Source organism: Euphorbia lathyris, chromosome 2 (genome assembly GCF_963576675.1).
Source record: "Euphorbia lathyris chromosome 2, ddEupLath1.1, whole genome shotgun sequence".
Lineage (NCBI taxonomy): Eukaryota > Viridiplantae > Streptophyta > Magnoliopsida > Malpighiales > Euphorbiaceae > Euphorbia > Euphorbia lathyris.
In genome coordinates this window covers 35,799,845-35,812,097 of record NC_088911.1, presented here as the reverse complement: position 1 = coordinate 35,812,097, position 12,253 = coordinate 35,799,845, and the positions used below count along the sequence as shown (strand labels likewise).

The 12,253-nt window shown below is 32.0% G+C and overlaps 1 long non-coding RNA gene across 1 annotated transcript; it reads left to right on the top strand.

The window, feature by feature from the left end:
- Nucleotides 1–10,823: 10,823 nt before the first annotated feature.
- Nucleotides 10,824–11,995, top strand: LOC136217602 (uncharacterized). Its single transcript, XR_010683505.1, has 3 exons — nucleotides 10,824–10,905; nucleotides 11,015–11,119; nucleotides 11,652–11,995. It is a non-coding gene; the product is annotated as an uncharacterized lncRNA (long non-coding RNA).
- Nucleotides 11,996–12,253: the final 258 nt, after the last annotated feature.

The following is a 12,253-nucleotide window of genomic DNA, read 5'->3' as shown; positions in this document are numbered from 1 at the left end:
ATTCCTTACAGTTTTGACACAATAAATTGTTGAAGCATGTGAAATGGATAAAATTAAGGAACAAGTTTTATTAGGACTAAACCGTAAGAAATCCCGCTTCGACCCAAGAATTAAAGTTTCTTAGAATAATATTTTAAATTTTTTGGAATTTTTTAAGAATTTTCTGGGCACTTTTTTTCTCGCTAGAAAACGCCCACCCGGATTCCGTTCACCGGAATTTTTTTTACTTGAACTTCAAGAATCTGAAAATGACTGTCTAATTTAGATGAGTCTAATAGTATAAAAAATTTCAAAAAACGAGGTTAGAAATATCAGAAAAATGTATTTTAAAGAAAAAAAATAAAACAATTTTCTGTTGGAACAATATAAGTATTATGTTGGAACAAATGGTACACTGATTTGGAACAACGTAAGTAGGACAAAAAATGTGTCCAGAAAATTATCAAAAAATTCCAAAACATGTAAAACATTATTTTAAGAAACTTTAATTCTTGGCTTAAAGCGAGATTCCTTACATTTCTTACCCAACAAATTGTTAAAGCGTGTAAAATGGATAAAATTAAGAAAAGAGTTTTATTGGGACTAAACCGTAAGAAATCTCGCTTCGACCCAAGAATTAAAGTTTCTTAGAATAATGTTTTACATTTTCTGAAAATTTTTGAGAATTTTCTGGACACGTTTTTGCTCGCCGAAAAACACCCACCCGGATTCCGTTCACCGGAATTTTTTTTACTTGAGCTTCATGGATCTTAAAATGGCCGTTTAATTAAGACGAGTCCAACGGTATAAATTTTTTTGAAAAACGAGGTTGGAAAAGGTGGAAAAATGCATTTTAAAGAAAAAAAATAAAACAATTTTCTCTTTCCTTTTATTTACAAATTTGCCACCTCCTTTTGGTTAATTACAAAATTGGTCATTGTCACACAATAAGGCTTGTCACATCATAAGAGATGTGTCACACATGATCTCTCCTATATATATATATATATATATATATATATATATATATATATATATATAGGAGAGGGCTCTTGTGAGAACCCTTTCCTAGGTGAGAACTCACCTTAGGTGAGAACTCACCTTAGGTGAGAACCACCCAAAACTACGTAGTTTTGGGGGTTTTTCATTAACCAAAACGTTGTGTTTTGGTAATCTGATTGCGCGCGTTTCTGAAGTTGAAGAGTTGAGTCTATTCGTTCCTCGACTTCGTTCCTCGACTTCTTCCTCTTCTTCTTCCTCATTTCTATCTTCTGTCATTTCTCTTCTAATCTAGCGTCGATCAACTTTGGTTTTTATAGAAGATTTCCGCTCTGTATTTCATCGATTCTACCGTGGATTTGTTCCTCTTAAATCTGGTTAGTTGCTCATATCTTTTTCGTTTTTTCTGTTCATTGTTTTTGTTTGCATTTTTTCGTTTTTTGGTTTTTTTTTTGTGAATTTGTTCGTCTGAAGGAGGTTTGTTGCTTTATGTGTTTCGTTTATTTTGTTGTTTTATATTCTTTGTTGATTTTGAGTTCGATTTTGTATATTTTTTGATTTTCTAGGGTTTCGTTTGTATTATCTTTATAAAGAAGTTCCTGTATGTTTTTCTTTGATTTTTGTATTCAAATCTATTCAGTTTGAGAATGTTTTTATGTTGTTCTAAAATTATGTTCGTATGTTCTATATTTGCATGTGTTTTGTTCTAAAATATTGAACTATTGTTCTGTTAAAACTATTTTTGTTTGTTTGGTGTTTTCGCTTGTTTGAACTTTCAAAGTTTGTTGTGGTATGATTTTGTATGTTTTTTGTATTCAAATGTAGTTAGTTTTAGAACGTTTTTGAGTTTGTTCTGTTATTGTTTTCTGTTTTTGCATTTTTTGTTCTAAAATATTGATCAAACGTGCTGTTGTTGAGTTATTGCTTTGTTAAATTACTTTATGTTTGGTTGATGAGTTATTCCATTTGTTTTATGTTTCGTTGTATATTTGTTTTATATTTGCATTTGTTTGTTCTAAAATGTTGAGTATATGTTCTGTTTTTTAGAAAATGGGCAGGAATGATGGAGAAGAGATTTTTCCCAAGAATGTGGTTGATCAGAAATTGTTGGCTGATATTATGGAAGAATATTGTTCTGATGAAGATAAAAAAAATAAGAAGAAAGGTGAACCTGTTGTTCCTGTTGAAGATAGAAGTGAAAAAAGACATACTTCTAAAAGATTTAAGAGGACTTCGAAAAGACCTTCAATCTCTAAAAGACCTTCAATGCCAGCCATTCCTGCTGACAATGATTTGTTGTCTAGTTATGTCGTTCCGTCCAATAGTTTGTTGAGGCGGCAAACCAGGAGTCAATCTATGAAAGGTGAGTTTATTCAGCAAACTAGTAGTGAATCTAGGAAAGGTATATTTAGGCGTCAAACAAGGAGTATATCTAGTAAAGGTGTTGATTCTTCTCAAGTTTCTGAAGCTTCGGTTGATGCGTTAAAGGAAGATGTTAATGCTAAGAAGGTAAAGGAAGATGTTGATGCTAAGAAGGTAAAGAAAGTGAAGTTTGCCAGGAACTTGTCTGTTGCTTCTAGTTTTTTAAAGAAGAGGAAGAATGTTTTGAGTGTAGGTGATGATGAAAATATTTCCAAACGGAATAAGGTTGCTCTTGGTCAAAGAATACCTCCTAAACAGTTTATGGGTATTCTCCATGATATTCCGGAGACTCATAAGGATGCAATTAAGCGTATTGGTTTTGGTGGTTTTTTGCATCTAAGTTTAGATGTTCATAATGCTACTTTTTGTGAAAAACTTGTGAATAGTTTTAATGTTGATAGGTGTAGCCTTATGCTAGATAATAGTGAAGAATTGAAGTTTGTTAAGGATGATTTTAAGGTTGTTTATGGCTTGCCTTGTGGAGGTGTAGAGATTGAGGAGCCACAAGATGTTGGTGAAGACGAGTCTTCAGATTTTTTTGCTCAATGGAGGTCGTATTTTGGTCTTGAGATTGGGAGTCCAATTAATAGTACTGTGATTGCTAAGTTGAATGATCTGAAGACGAAACCGTTGTGTGATGAATTTTTGTTGCATTTTGTATTCTGTGTTGTGAATTGTTGTATTCGTTCTACCAAGAACCAGTCTATGAACTATAAGTTTCTTTATAGTTGTAGGAATGTTAAGGAGATTGCAAATTTGGATTGGTGTTCTTTTGCATATAAGCATTTGTTGGATTCTGTCAGTGAATGGAAAAGGAGTCCTACTTTTTTTACAGGTCCCCTTCCTTTCTTGTTGGTAAGTTTAATTTTCTTTCTTTTTTTATTATGTGTTTTATAACATTTGTTTGTTGTTTATTTATTAATCTGTGTATAACTTGTTCATTTTTGTTATTTTTTTTGTAGATAAGTTATTTTGATAGGCTTCAACGAGCTAATGTTGTTAATCCAAGAGATATTCCACTGATAGCTGTTTGGAATAAAGAACGAATACAAAAGAGGATGGTTTTGGAAAAGATGAGGGGCTTTGGAAGTGGGATTGTGTTAGAGAGAATAGTGGTGGGAGAAAATTTGGTAAGAGAAAGTATGGATATGGATGAAGGAAATGTGCCAAGAGAAGATAATCAAGATGTTGAAGGAGCGAATAGGAACGAATGTGGAGAAGCTTCTTCTAGTGGACCTGGTCAAATTTTTGTATGTTATTACATCTTTATCTATGTTTTTAAATTTTAGAACGTGCTTATTACATTTTAGAACATGTTTATTAAAATTTAGAACATGCTTAATATTGTTTATAACATGCCCTGATTTTTATTATGGATTTGTATATGCAGGAATTTCTTGCGAAGTTCCAATCATTAGCTAAAGAATTGGGTTCTAAAGTTAATGAAATGTACTCTATGTTGAAAGAAGCTAATGTTGTTTTTGGTGAAGATGGTACAAGTGTTGAGATGTCTAATCTGATCAACAACTTGTGGAGTAAATATTCTCGAGGCAATGAATATCCGGTTTCTCAAAGTGAAGGAGAGAAAGAAGAAGTAGTTAATGAGAACAAACCGGAAAGTAAAAAAGATTCAGCAATGACTAGAGATGTTGATTGTGATTTGTCTAGTCAAGATAGTCATCCTTATTTTAATTCTGATTTTTTTGATGAGATAGATGCGTTGGTTGAAAGAATTAAAAGAGAGAAGAAAGATCAGAGAGAGAGTAAAACTCCAATGAAGAATTCTGAAGGAAAAAATTCTTCTCCAAATTTTAATTTGTTGAGTCAAGAGTTGTCTGATTTTGTTGGAACTGAAGGTGGATCTACACAAGCAAAAAATTTTGTTGAGAAATCGGATGGTGCAGATATGAAGAATAAGTCTGATCCTGAAGTAATGTATGTGAAAATAATTATTTTATTTTTTGTTTATGTTTTTTAATGTTTGTTATATTTTAGAACATATGCTTTATTGTTTAGAACACATGCTTTATTGTTCAGAACATACGTATTATGCTTCTGATTATGTTATTCCTATTTGATTTTTTAAGTTTGTTTGTTTTGTCAACAGGTTTGTTGTTGATGATGAAGTTGATAATCACTTGGGGTGGAGTTTATTAGTTTATTATAAAGTTTTGTCTCACTTCATGCTTGTATGAACACTTTATAATCACTTTAAACAAACTTACGGATTTCCTTTTATTAGACTTTATATAGTGCTTCAAAGGGATTGCCTTTATATAGTTATAAAACATATATCTCATTAAAACAAATGATATAAAGAACAATTCATTTACATTAAGTTTGTATCCTGCAACAATTGACTATAGGACACCAAACCCCAACATCAATCCCCGATGAAGGATTCTGATCTCCACTCGTCATATCTTACTGTGAACGAAAAACCATTTATTTGGTTAAGGATCCACGATCACCGCACCAATTGATGACTAGTGGAGAATTTCCGATTAGCTTCTGTCCGTGTGGGGGCGTCGTTGGGTTCAACGGGGGGAAGCTCCGATGCCAAAGTCAGTATAAAGTATGGAAGAGTAAACTGAATTGACAAAGTAAGGTTTCTAGGATTATGTGAATGTGTACCTTGATAGATTGAGATGCAAGCTATATATAGTCATGAAGTTGTAACCTTTAGTAACTAGAAAGTCTCCATTAAGGCTTCATTAATGGCGGTTACTGGTTTCCTTTAAGTATGTCCGTTAGCTCATTAATAGCTCATTAATGGCCTTTATTGCGGAATCGGCTCAGTTGCTCCGCTAGCGGATGGAGGGGTTATGGCGGATCTCCACATAGGTTTGACTACGGATCTCATGTGGCGGAGTCTTGGTGATCCGCCTGTCGGATCCCCTTGCTTGATACGCCATGGCATTCCGGTATCAGGTGATCAATACACGGCCGTTTTGGGCAAATATCTCCTTTGATCCTTTGGATAATATCCCAATGTTATCAGATAGCTGAATTAGACTCGTAATATGAACCAAGTTTACATTTGGACTTTTGAATGATTTAATTCAAGTTAAGCAAAAGCATAAACAGACAGATAAGAAACTCAATTGAAATAAAAACCTAAAAATTATATTAAAGATGAAGAACAATTTGTCACAGATACAACCAACTCAGAATTCATAGGAAGGATCTTAAAGTAAACAGAGATTAAGAGGGTAGAAATCCCTTTTTGGAACATGTCGACTCAAGCAACCGTCTTTCTGAGATTGGAGGATGGAACTTGAGAATCCTTGAAACTGGATATGGAAGGGGCTTTGGTACTTCAATGGCAGATGGAGGATTTGAGGGTTGAATTCTCAAGGGATACAGAGTAATTGCAATGAATAATGGATAAAAACTATGAACTATGAACTATTGATGGATAATTTACAAGTTGTTGCCTTGGGAATGAACACCTCGGATCTTTAAATAGGCAAAGAAAACCTAAAAATATGACTGATTCGCAAGTCCAACTCGTCGAGCTGGGAATCCAACCCTAGATTGGCTTTGCCAGTCAAACCAATGGACATCTCACTAAGTTGGCCTGCAGAAGGTCTGAACGTGGACTTTCCTTCTTCAAAGTCTTGGATGGTCTTACTGTTGAAACACGATTTCCACAGTTATTTTTTATTATAACAAAAATATTTATTATGAAATTAAATTCCCTAAAATAATTTAAGTATAAAAATGTATATTGATTTAATTGAACTAATGAATGTGTTAAGTGTTGTGACTAAAAATAAAAGAGAAAGAAAATCAATAGAAGGCCTTAAGAAATTAGAAAGACCTAAAGCCTCACTGCTGGTCCAAAAGCAAGAAGGATCTAGAAGCTTATTAAGGCACGGAAGCAAATCAGCCAGAAGATAAGAATCACAAAAATTGACTATGTGTCCGACATTATGCACCTAAATGAGGAAAGAAGCGCAAGCAACAGACAACGTGTCTCCTCCAACAATTTGGACTGTTTGCCATAAATCCTTGTCCATAAACAAAATACAATTCAAACTCAAAATTTCAAAATAAAATCTAAAAATCTTAACAACTTAAGTTAAATTAAATTTAAAATTCAAAATATCCTAACTATTTATTTAATTACCTAAATTGATTTTTAGGAAAGAAAATAAATACTAGAAACATAAAACCGAAAATCCTAAAGCCAAAGGTTGACTAAAGTTGACAGTAAAAATTGAAATCACATTAAAATGACCTAAAAACTATAAAATCAACACTAGGTATAAATTAAAGACAAAATATGTATTTTTTTCCAAAAAATTAAAAAAAAATAAGCTAAAAACACTCTTTTATCAAACAAGTCTTTGACTAAACCACATACCGTATAGACCTACATTTGAAAAAATAGAGTGCTACAATAGGTATATGTTGGAATTAGGGATGTAAACGGGGCGGGGCGGGGCGGGGATTTGGTTTCCCATCCCCGTCCCCATCCCCGCTAGCTAAATGGGGATAAAAGCTGTCCCCGTCCCCGCCCCACGGGAATCCCCACGGGTACGGAGAATCCCCGTTTACCCATGATCCGAGCTAATTGGTCATTTAATTACATGATCCGAGCTAATTGGTTTTTTTTAAATATATATCTTTTATTATTTTTTTAATTTGGAGTAGCAGCTACAAGCCTTCCCTTAGGTCTTTTCTCATGAATTGAAATACCACTACCTAAATTCATATCATTTCCATTTTCTTTTCATTTTTGCTCACTTACATATTAATGGCGGTGGAGAAGCAGAGAATAGCTGTGTCCTTGTTTTTTTTATGTTTGCTTTTTCTTCTTTTTTCTGCTTTTAATGGTTAGTATTGAGTCTGTTTTAGTGGTTTTGTGCTGGGGTTTTTTTCTGCTTTTTTGCTGCTGTTGTTCTTGTTTTTAATTGTTCCTGTATATAAAAAAAAAAATTCTATTTTATCAATTGCTTAAAAATTCTAATATTTATAAATATATTGTAATATTTGTTACTTAATTAGTGAATGAATAATAAGAAATAAAATGAGTTCGGATGGTTAAGACGTTTGATGGTGTTTCAATTGGTTAGAGGTTTGATCCTCCATATTTACATTTTAAGTTAAATGTTTTTGCGTTTCATTTATAAACGGGGATCCCCGGCGGGGCTTCACGGGTACGAGTATGGGGATCCCCGCGGGTCAGGGATAACATTTCCCGTACCCGCCTACGGGGACCATATTGGTCCCCGTCCCCGTCCCTGTTAACAAACGGGGCGGGGCCCCGACGGGTACGGGTATTCCCCGCCCCAGTTGCATCCCTAGTTGGAATATTCGGAGATGAAGAATTATTTTTTTTAAAGAATGGATAGTCATATAAAAAAAACTTCTTGCCCACATGAATAATTAGACTCCACACATACAAAATCAAAATGATGTATGCATACGGCTTCTTACCTCTCTACCCTAAAAGGAAAACATTCAAACAAAAAAAAACCATAAAAATCTTCATATGGTATTTATCATACTAGGGGAGGGCTCTTGTGAGAACCCTTTTTTAGGTGAAGACACTTCTTTATAGTGAGAACACTCAAAACTACGTAGTTTTGAGTAGGAAAATTAAAAAAAATCGCTGTTGCTTATAGGGGGGTTTGAACCTTGGACTTCTCAAATACACTACACACTGCTTACCACTGAGCCAATTGGTTTTCTTATATAATATGCCGCGCGCTGCTTAATATATTATTTGCCTTTTAGCTTCTATTGTTTAATAGTTGATACATGCAGTTATTAATATCGATTAAATATGCACAATAATAAATTATTAATAGGAAAAAAAAGAAATGTGCATAATAATGAATTATTAATAGAAAAAAAATCCAAGAACATGCTCTAATTTCTTATTTATTTAATTCCTCTATATTTTTGTAATTTATATTTTAAAATGTTAAGGACGATGTTCTAAATATTGTTACATGGTAAAGGCTATGCTTACTTTGTTTTTGACAAAGTAAGCCTTACTTCGTATGTTTTCACCATTGGATTAATTTTACACTCCATAATGTTTTTAAAAAATAGTAAATATATGGACCATTTTTGCATTTGTTCTATAATATAATTTATAACTCATATTCTAAATAACATAATGTATGTTCTAAAAAACATAACGTATGTTCTAAAGTTTATATTTTGTGTTCCAAAAATTAAGTATAATGTTATAAAAAAATTAGTAGATATCTCGATCGTTTTTTCATTTGTTCTATAATATAATTTATAACTCATGTTCGAAAAAACATAACACATGTTCTAAAAAACATAACTTATGTTCTAAAAAATGTCGTATGTTCTAAACTTCATAGTTCGTGTTTTAAAAGTTAAAATATATGTTCTAATATTTTTTTTAAAAATATATAGTTTGTGTTCCAAAAATTAAGTATAATGTTCTAAAAAAATCAGTAGATATCTGGATCGTTTTTTCATTTGTTCTATAATATAATTTATAACTCATGTTTGAAAAAACATAACACATGTTCTAAAAAACATATCGTATGTTCTAAAAAATATGTCGTACGTTCTAAACTTCATAGATCGTGTTTTAAAAGTTAAAATATGTTCTAACGTCTGTTTTAAAAAATATATTTTCTTATATAACATAAATTACAAAAATATAAAGGAATTAAATAAATAAGAAATTAGAGCATGTTCTTAGATTTTAGAATCACAAATACATCACTCAAGTTTTCTTTACAAATTTATGTAATGAGAATTACATAAATAATAGACATGAATCCTCATTACGACTAACTCTTGCATTTTGTTATTAATACTTATTATGCACAATTCTTATTAAACGATAAAACAAAAAAAACTAGAAAACATTAAAAATGAAAAAAATGTTAAAACTTGAAAATACGAAAAACGAAAAACTCGAAAAACGTGATGAAATATTTCCATCGCGATTTTTTTTTGTTTTTTGTTTTTTTTATTGCATTTTTTTCAAGTTTTTTTATATTTTTTGTTTTTCTCATTTTTCATTCTATTAATAATTCATTATTATGAATATTTAATCGATATTAATAAGTGCATGCGTCAAATATTAAACAATAGAAGCTACTAGTACAATGTTATATTAAGCAGCGCGCGTGATATAATAAACAAGAGAAGTAATTGTCTTAGTGGTAAGTAGGGTGGAGTGTAGATAGGAGAGCCATGTTCGTGTCCCATAAGTAGCAATGAGTGTTTTTTTATTGATTTTAATTGATTTTTATACTCAAAACTACGTAGTTTTGAGTGTTCTCACCTAACAAAGTGTCCTCATCTAAGGGAGGGTTCTCACTTGATCCCTCCCATATATATATATATATATTTCTCATTTTGCCTTTCATTTTTCTAATTCTATTCATCTCTTACACTCCCATCAAAACATCATGTTTGAAGGCTTAGCGTCTTCTTTCTTCCTCATCACCTCTAAACTCCAGAAAAATGTGAGCTTTTGATATGTGTTTATTTTTATTTTGCTTTAGTTTTTATATTTTCTTTCTTCCTCATCTCTACGTTCTCATATTATTTTTCTTTTTCTTTTTTCAGTGTATCCAAAGGTTAAGGTTAGAACTGAAGATGAAGATCATGAACATAATTGCACTTCTTTGCTCTCTTTAGGAACTCTATCAAATGGAAGCAAAGAAGTGCAATTATATTCATGATCTTCACCTTCAGTTCTAACCTTAACCTTTGGATACACTGAAAAAAGAAAAAGAAAATAGTATGAGAACGTAGAGATGAGGAAGAAAGAAAATCTAAAAACTAAAGCAAAATAAGAATAAACACATATCAAAAGCTCACATTTTTGCTGGAGTTTGGAGGTGATGAGGAAGAAAGAAGACGTTAAGCCTTCAAACATGATGTTTTGATGGGAGTGTAAGAGATGAATAGAATTAGAAAAATGAAAGGCAAAATGAGAAATATATATATATATATATAGGGGAGGGATCAAGTGAGAACCCTCCCCTAGGTGAGAACTCACCTTAGGTGAGAACCACCCCAAAACTACGTAGTTTTATACATTAAAAAAACAACAACTTATCCCAATTACAAAACTACAGCGTTTCACTCTTGCAAATTGAGGATCAACAATCGCAGATCATTCTTCCATCATCGCAAAATCACGATCAACAATCGCACCTCCTCCATCACTTCGATCTTCATCATTTTTCTGTAATTCAACCTCAGATCTTCCTCATCATCCATCCTCCTTCATTAATTAGATCAGCCTCCTTCCTCATCATCATTCCTCATTCCTCATGGCTCTGTCATTCAACCTCAGATCATTTTTCTGTAATTCAACCTCAGATCTTCCTCATCATCCATCCTCCTTCATTAATTAGATCAGCCTCCTTCCTCATCATCGTTCCTCCTTCCTCATGGCTCTGTCATTCAAAAATCGCAAATCAGATTAAAAAGACGATCTACATTCAAACAAAAAGATTGAAAGCAATTGATCTCAATAGCATCAATCAGGTAATGAAATATCCAACAACTATAAATGAATATTATTCTCTGTTCTGTTTCTTATGTTTATAATTATTCAGAAATTCGTTAAATCTGAAACAAATTGGAAATAATTCAGATTCTATCCAGATGGAAACAATGGATTTGCATGAAATAATAGACAATGATCTACAGGAGAATGATGATCATCATCAAATTTCTCTGTCTTCAACTATAGAAAGAGGTACATTCCCAATTAACATTCTTCATAATCTAAAAAAACTAGTTCCAAATAATTGTTCATGTGTTCTATAGATAATAGTACATATTATTCGTTTCTTATTTATAATTAGTTCTAAAAATTGTTGAAAAAATAAAATTGAGTATATTGAAATATATAGTTCAATACATTCTTCAAACTGTACCTAATGTTCTAAACATTTGTTCATATGTTCTATATATTATCACATATGTTCAAAAATTCAACTTAAATGCAGTGTCAAATCAAGAGCAGCCTAATGATTCTACTACTGCAATTATATCCTACACTCAACAAGTAGAATTTGGGCAGACTCCTGAAGGAACAAAAGAATGGAAGCCATGTTGCTCTCTAGAAAAAATACCTACTGTAGGAACAAAATTTAATACTATTGATGAGGGTATTGAATTTTACAAAGCATATGCCACTGAAGCAGGATTTAATATTAGAAAATCTACAGTTAAAAAAAGAAAAAACTCAAATCTTGTCATTTTTCAATACTGTTTGTGCAATAAAGCAGGCCATAAGCAGAAAAAAATTGTTGAAGAAATTGAAGGACACATACCAAGAAGAAGATTAATAACACGTGTTGGATGTCAAGCGCAAATTGTTTTAAAGTACTGCAATGATGGAAAATATATTGTCTTTCGTTTAAAAGAGGAACATACACACCCACTTTACAGTCCACGATGTATGAAATTTCAAAAACAGGGAAGAAATCTGACAATACTACACAAGAAGATGATTGTTGATAATTCTAAGGTGAGTCATATTATAAATTTAAAATGTTTACAAACATCTTTACTTGTACATTTCTAACAGTTCATAGTGAAACATAGAACATAACATCTACAATATTTCAAATTGTATTTACTTTCCTTATAAAATCTCTTAATGTCTTTTCTTTAGATGAATGTTGGACCCGTAAGAACATACAGACAAATAAAAGAAAATGTTGGAGGATACAACAATGTAGATGCATCTAAGCAGGATTTCAAAAACTTCCACATAGATTTAAAGGCTTACATTTATGAGTCAGATGCCCAAATGTTTATTGACATTTTCAACAAGAAAAAACTTCTATGGTCTGCATTCTTTTTTGACTTTGATATGGATGAA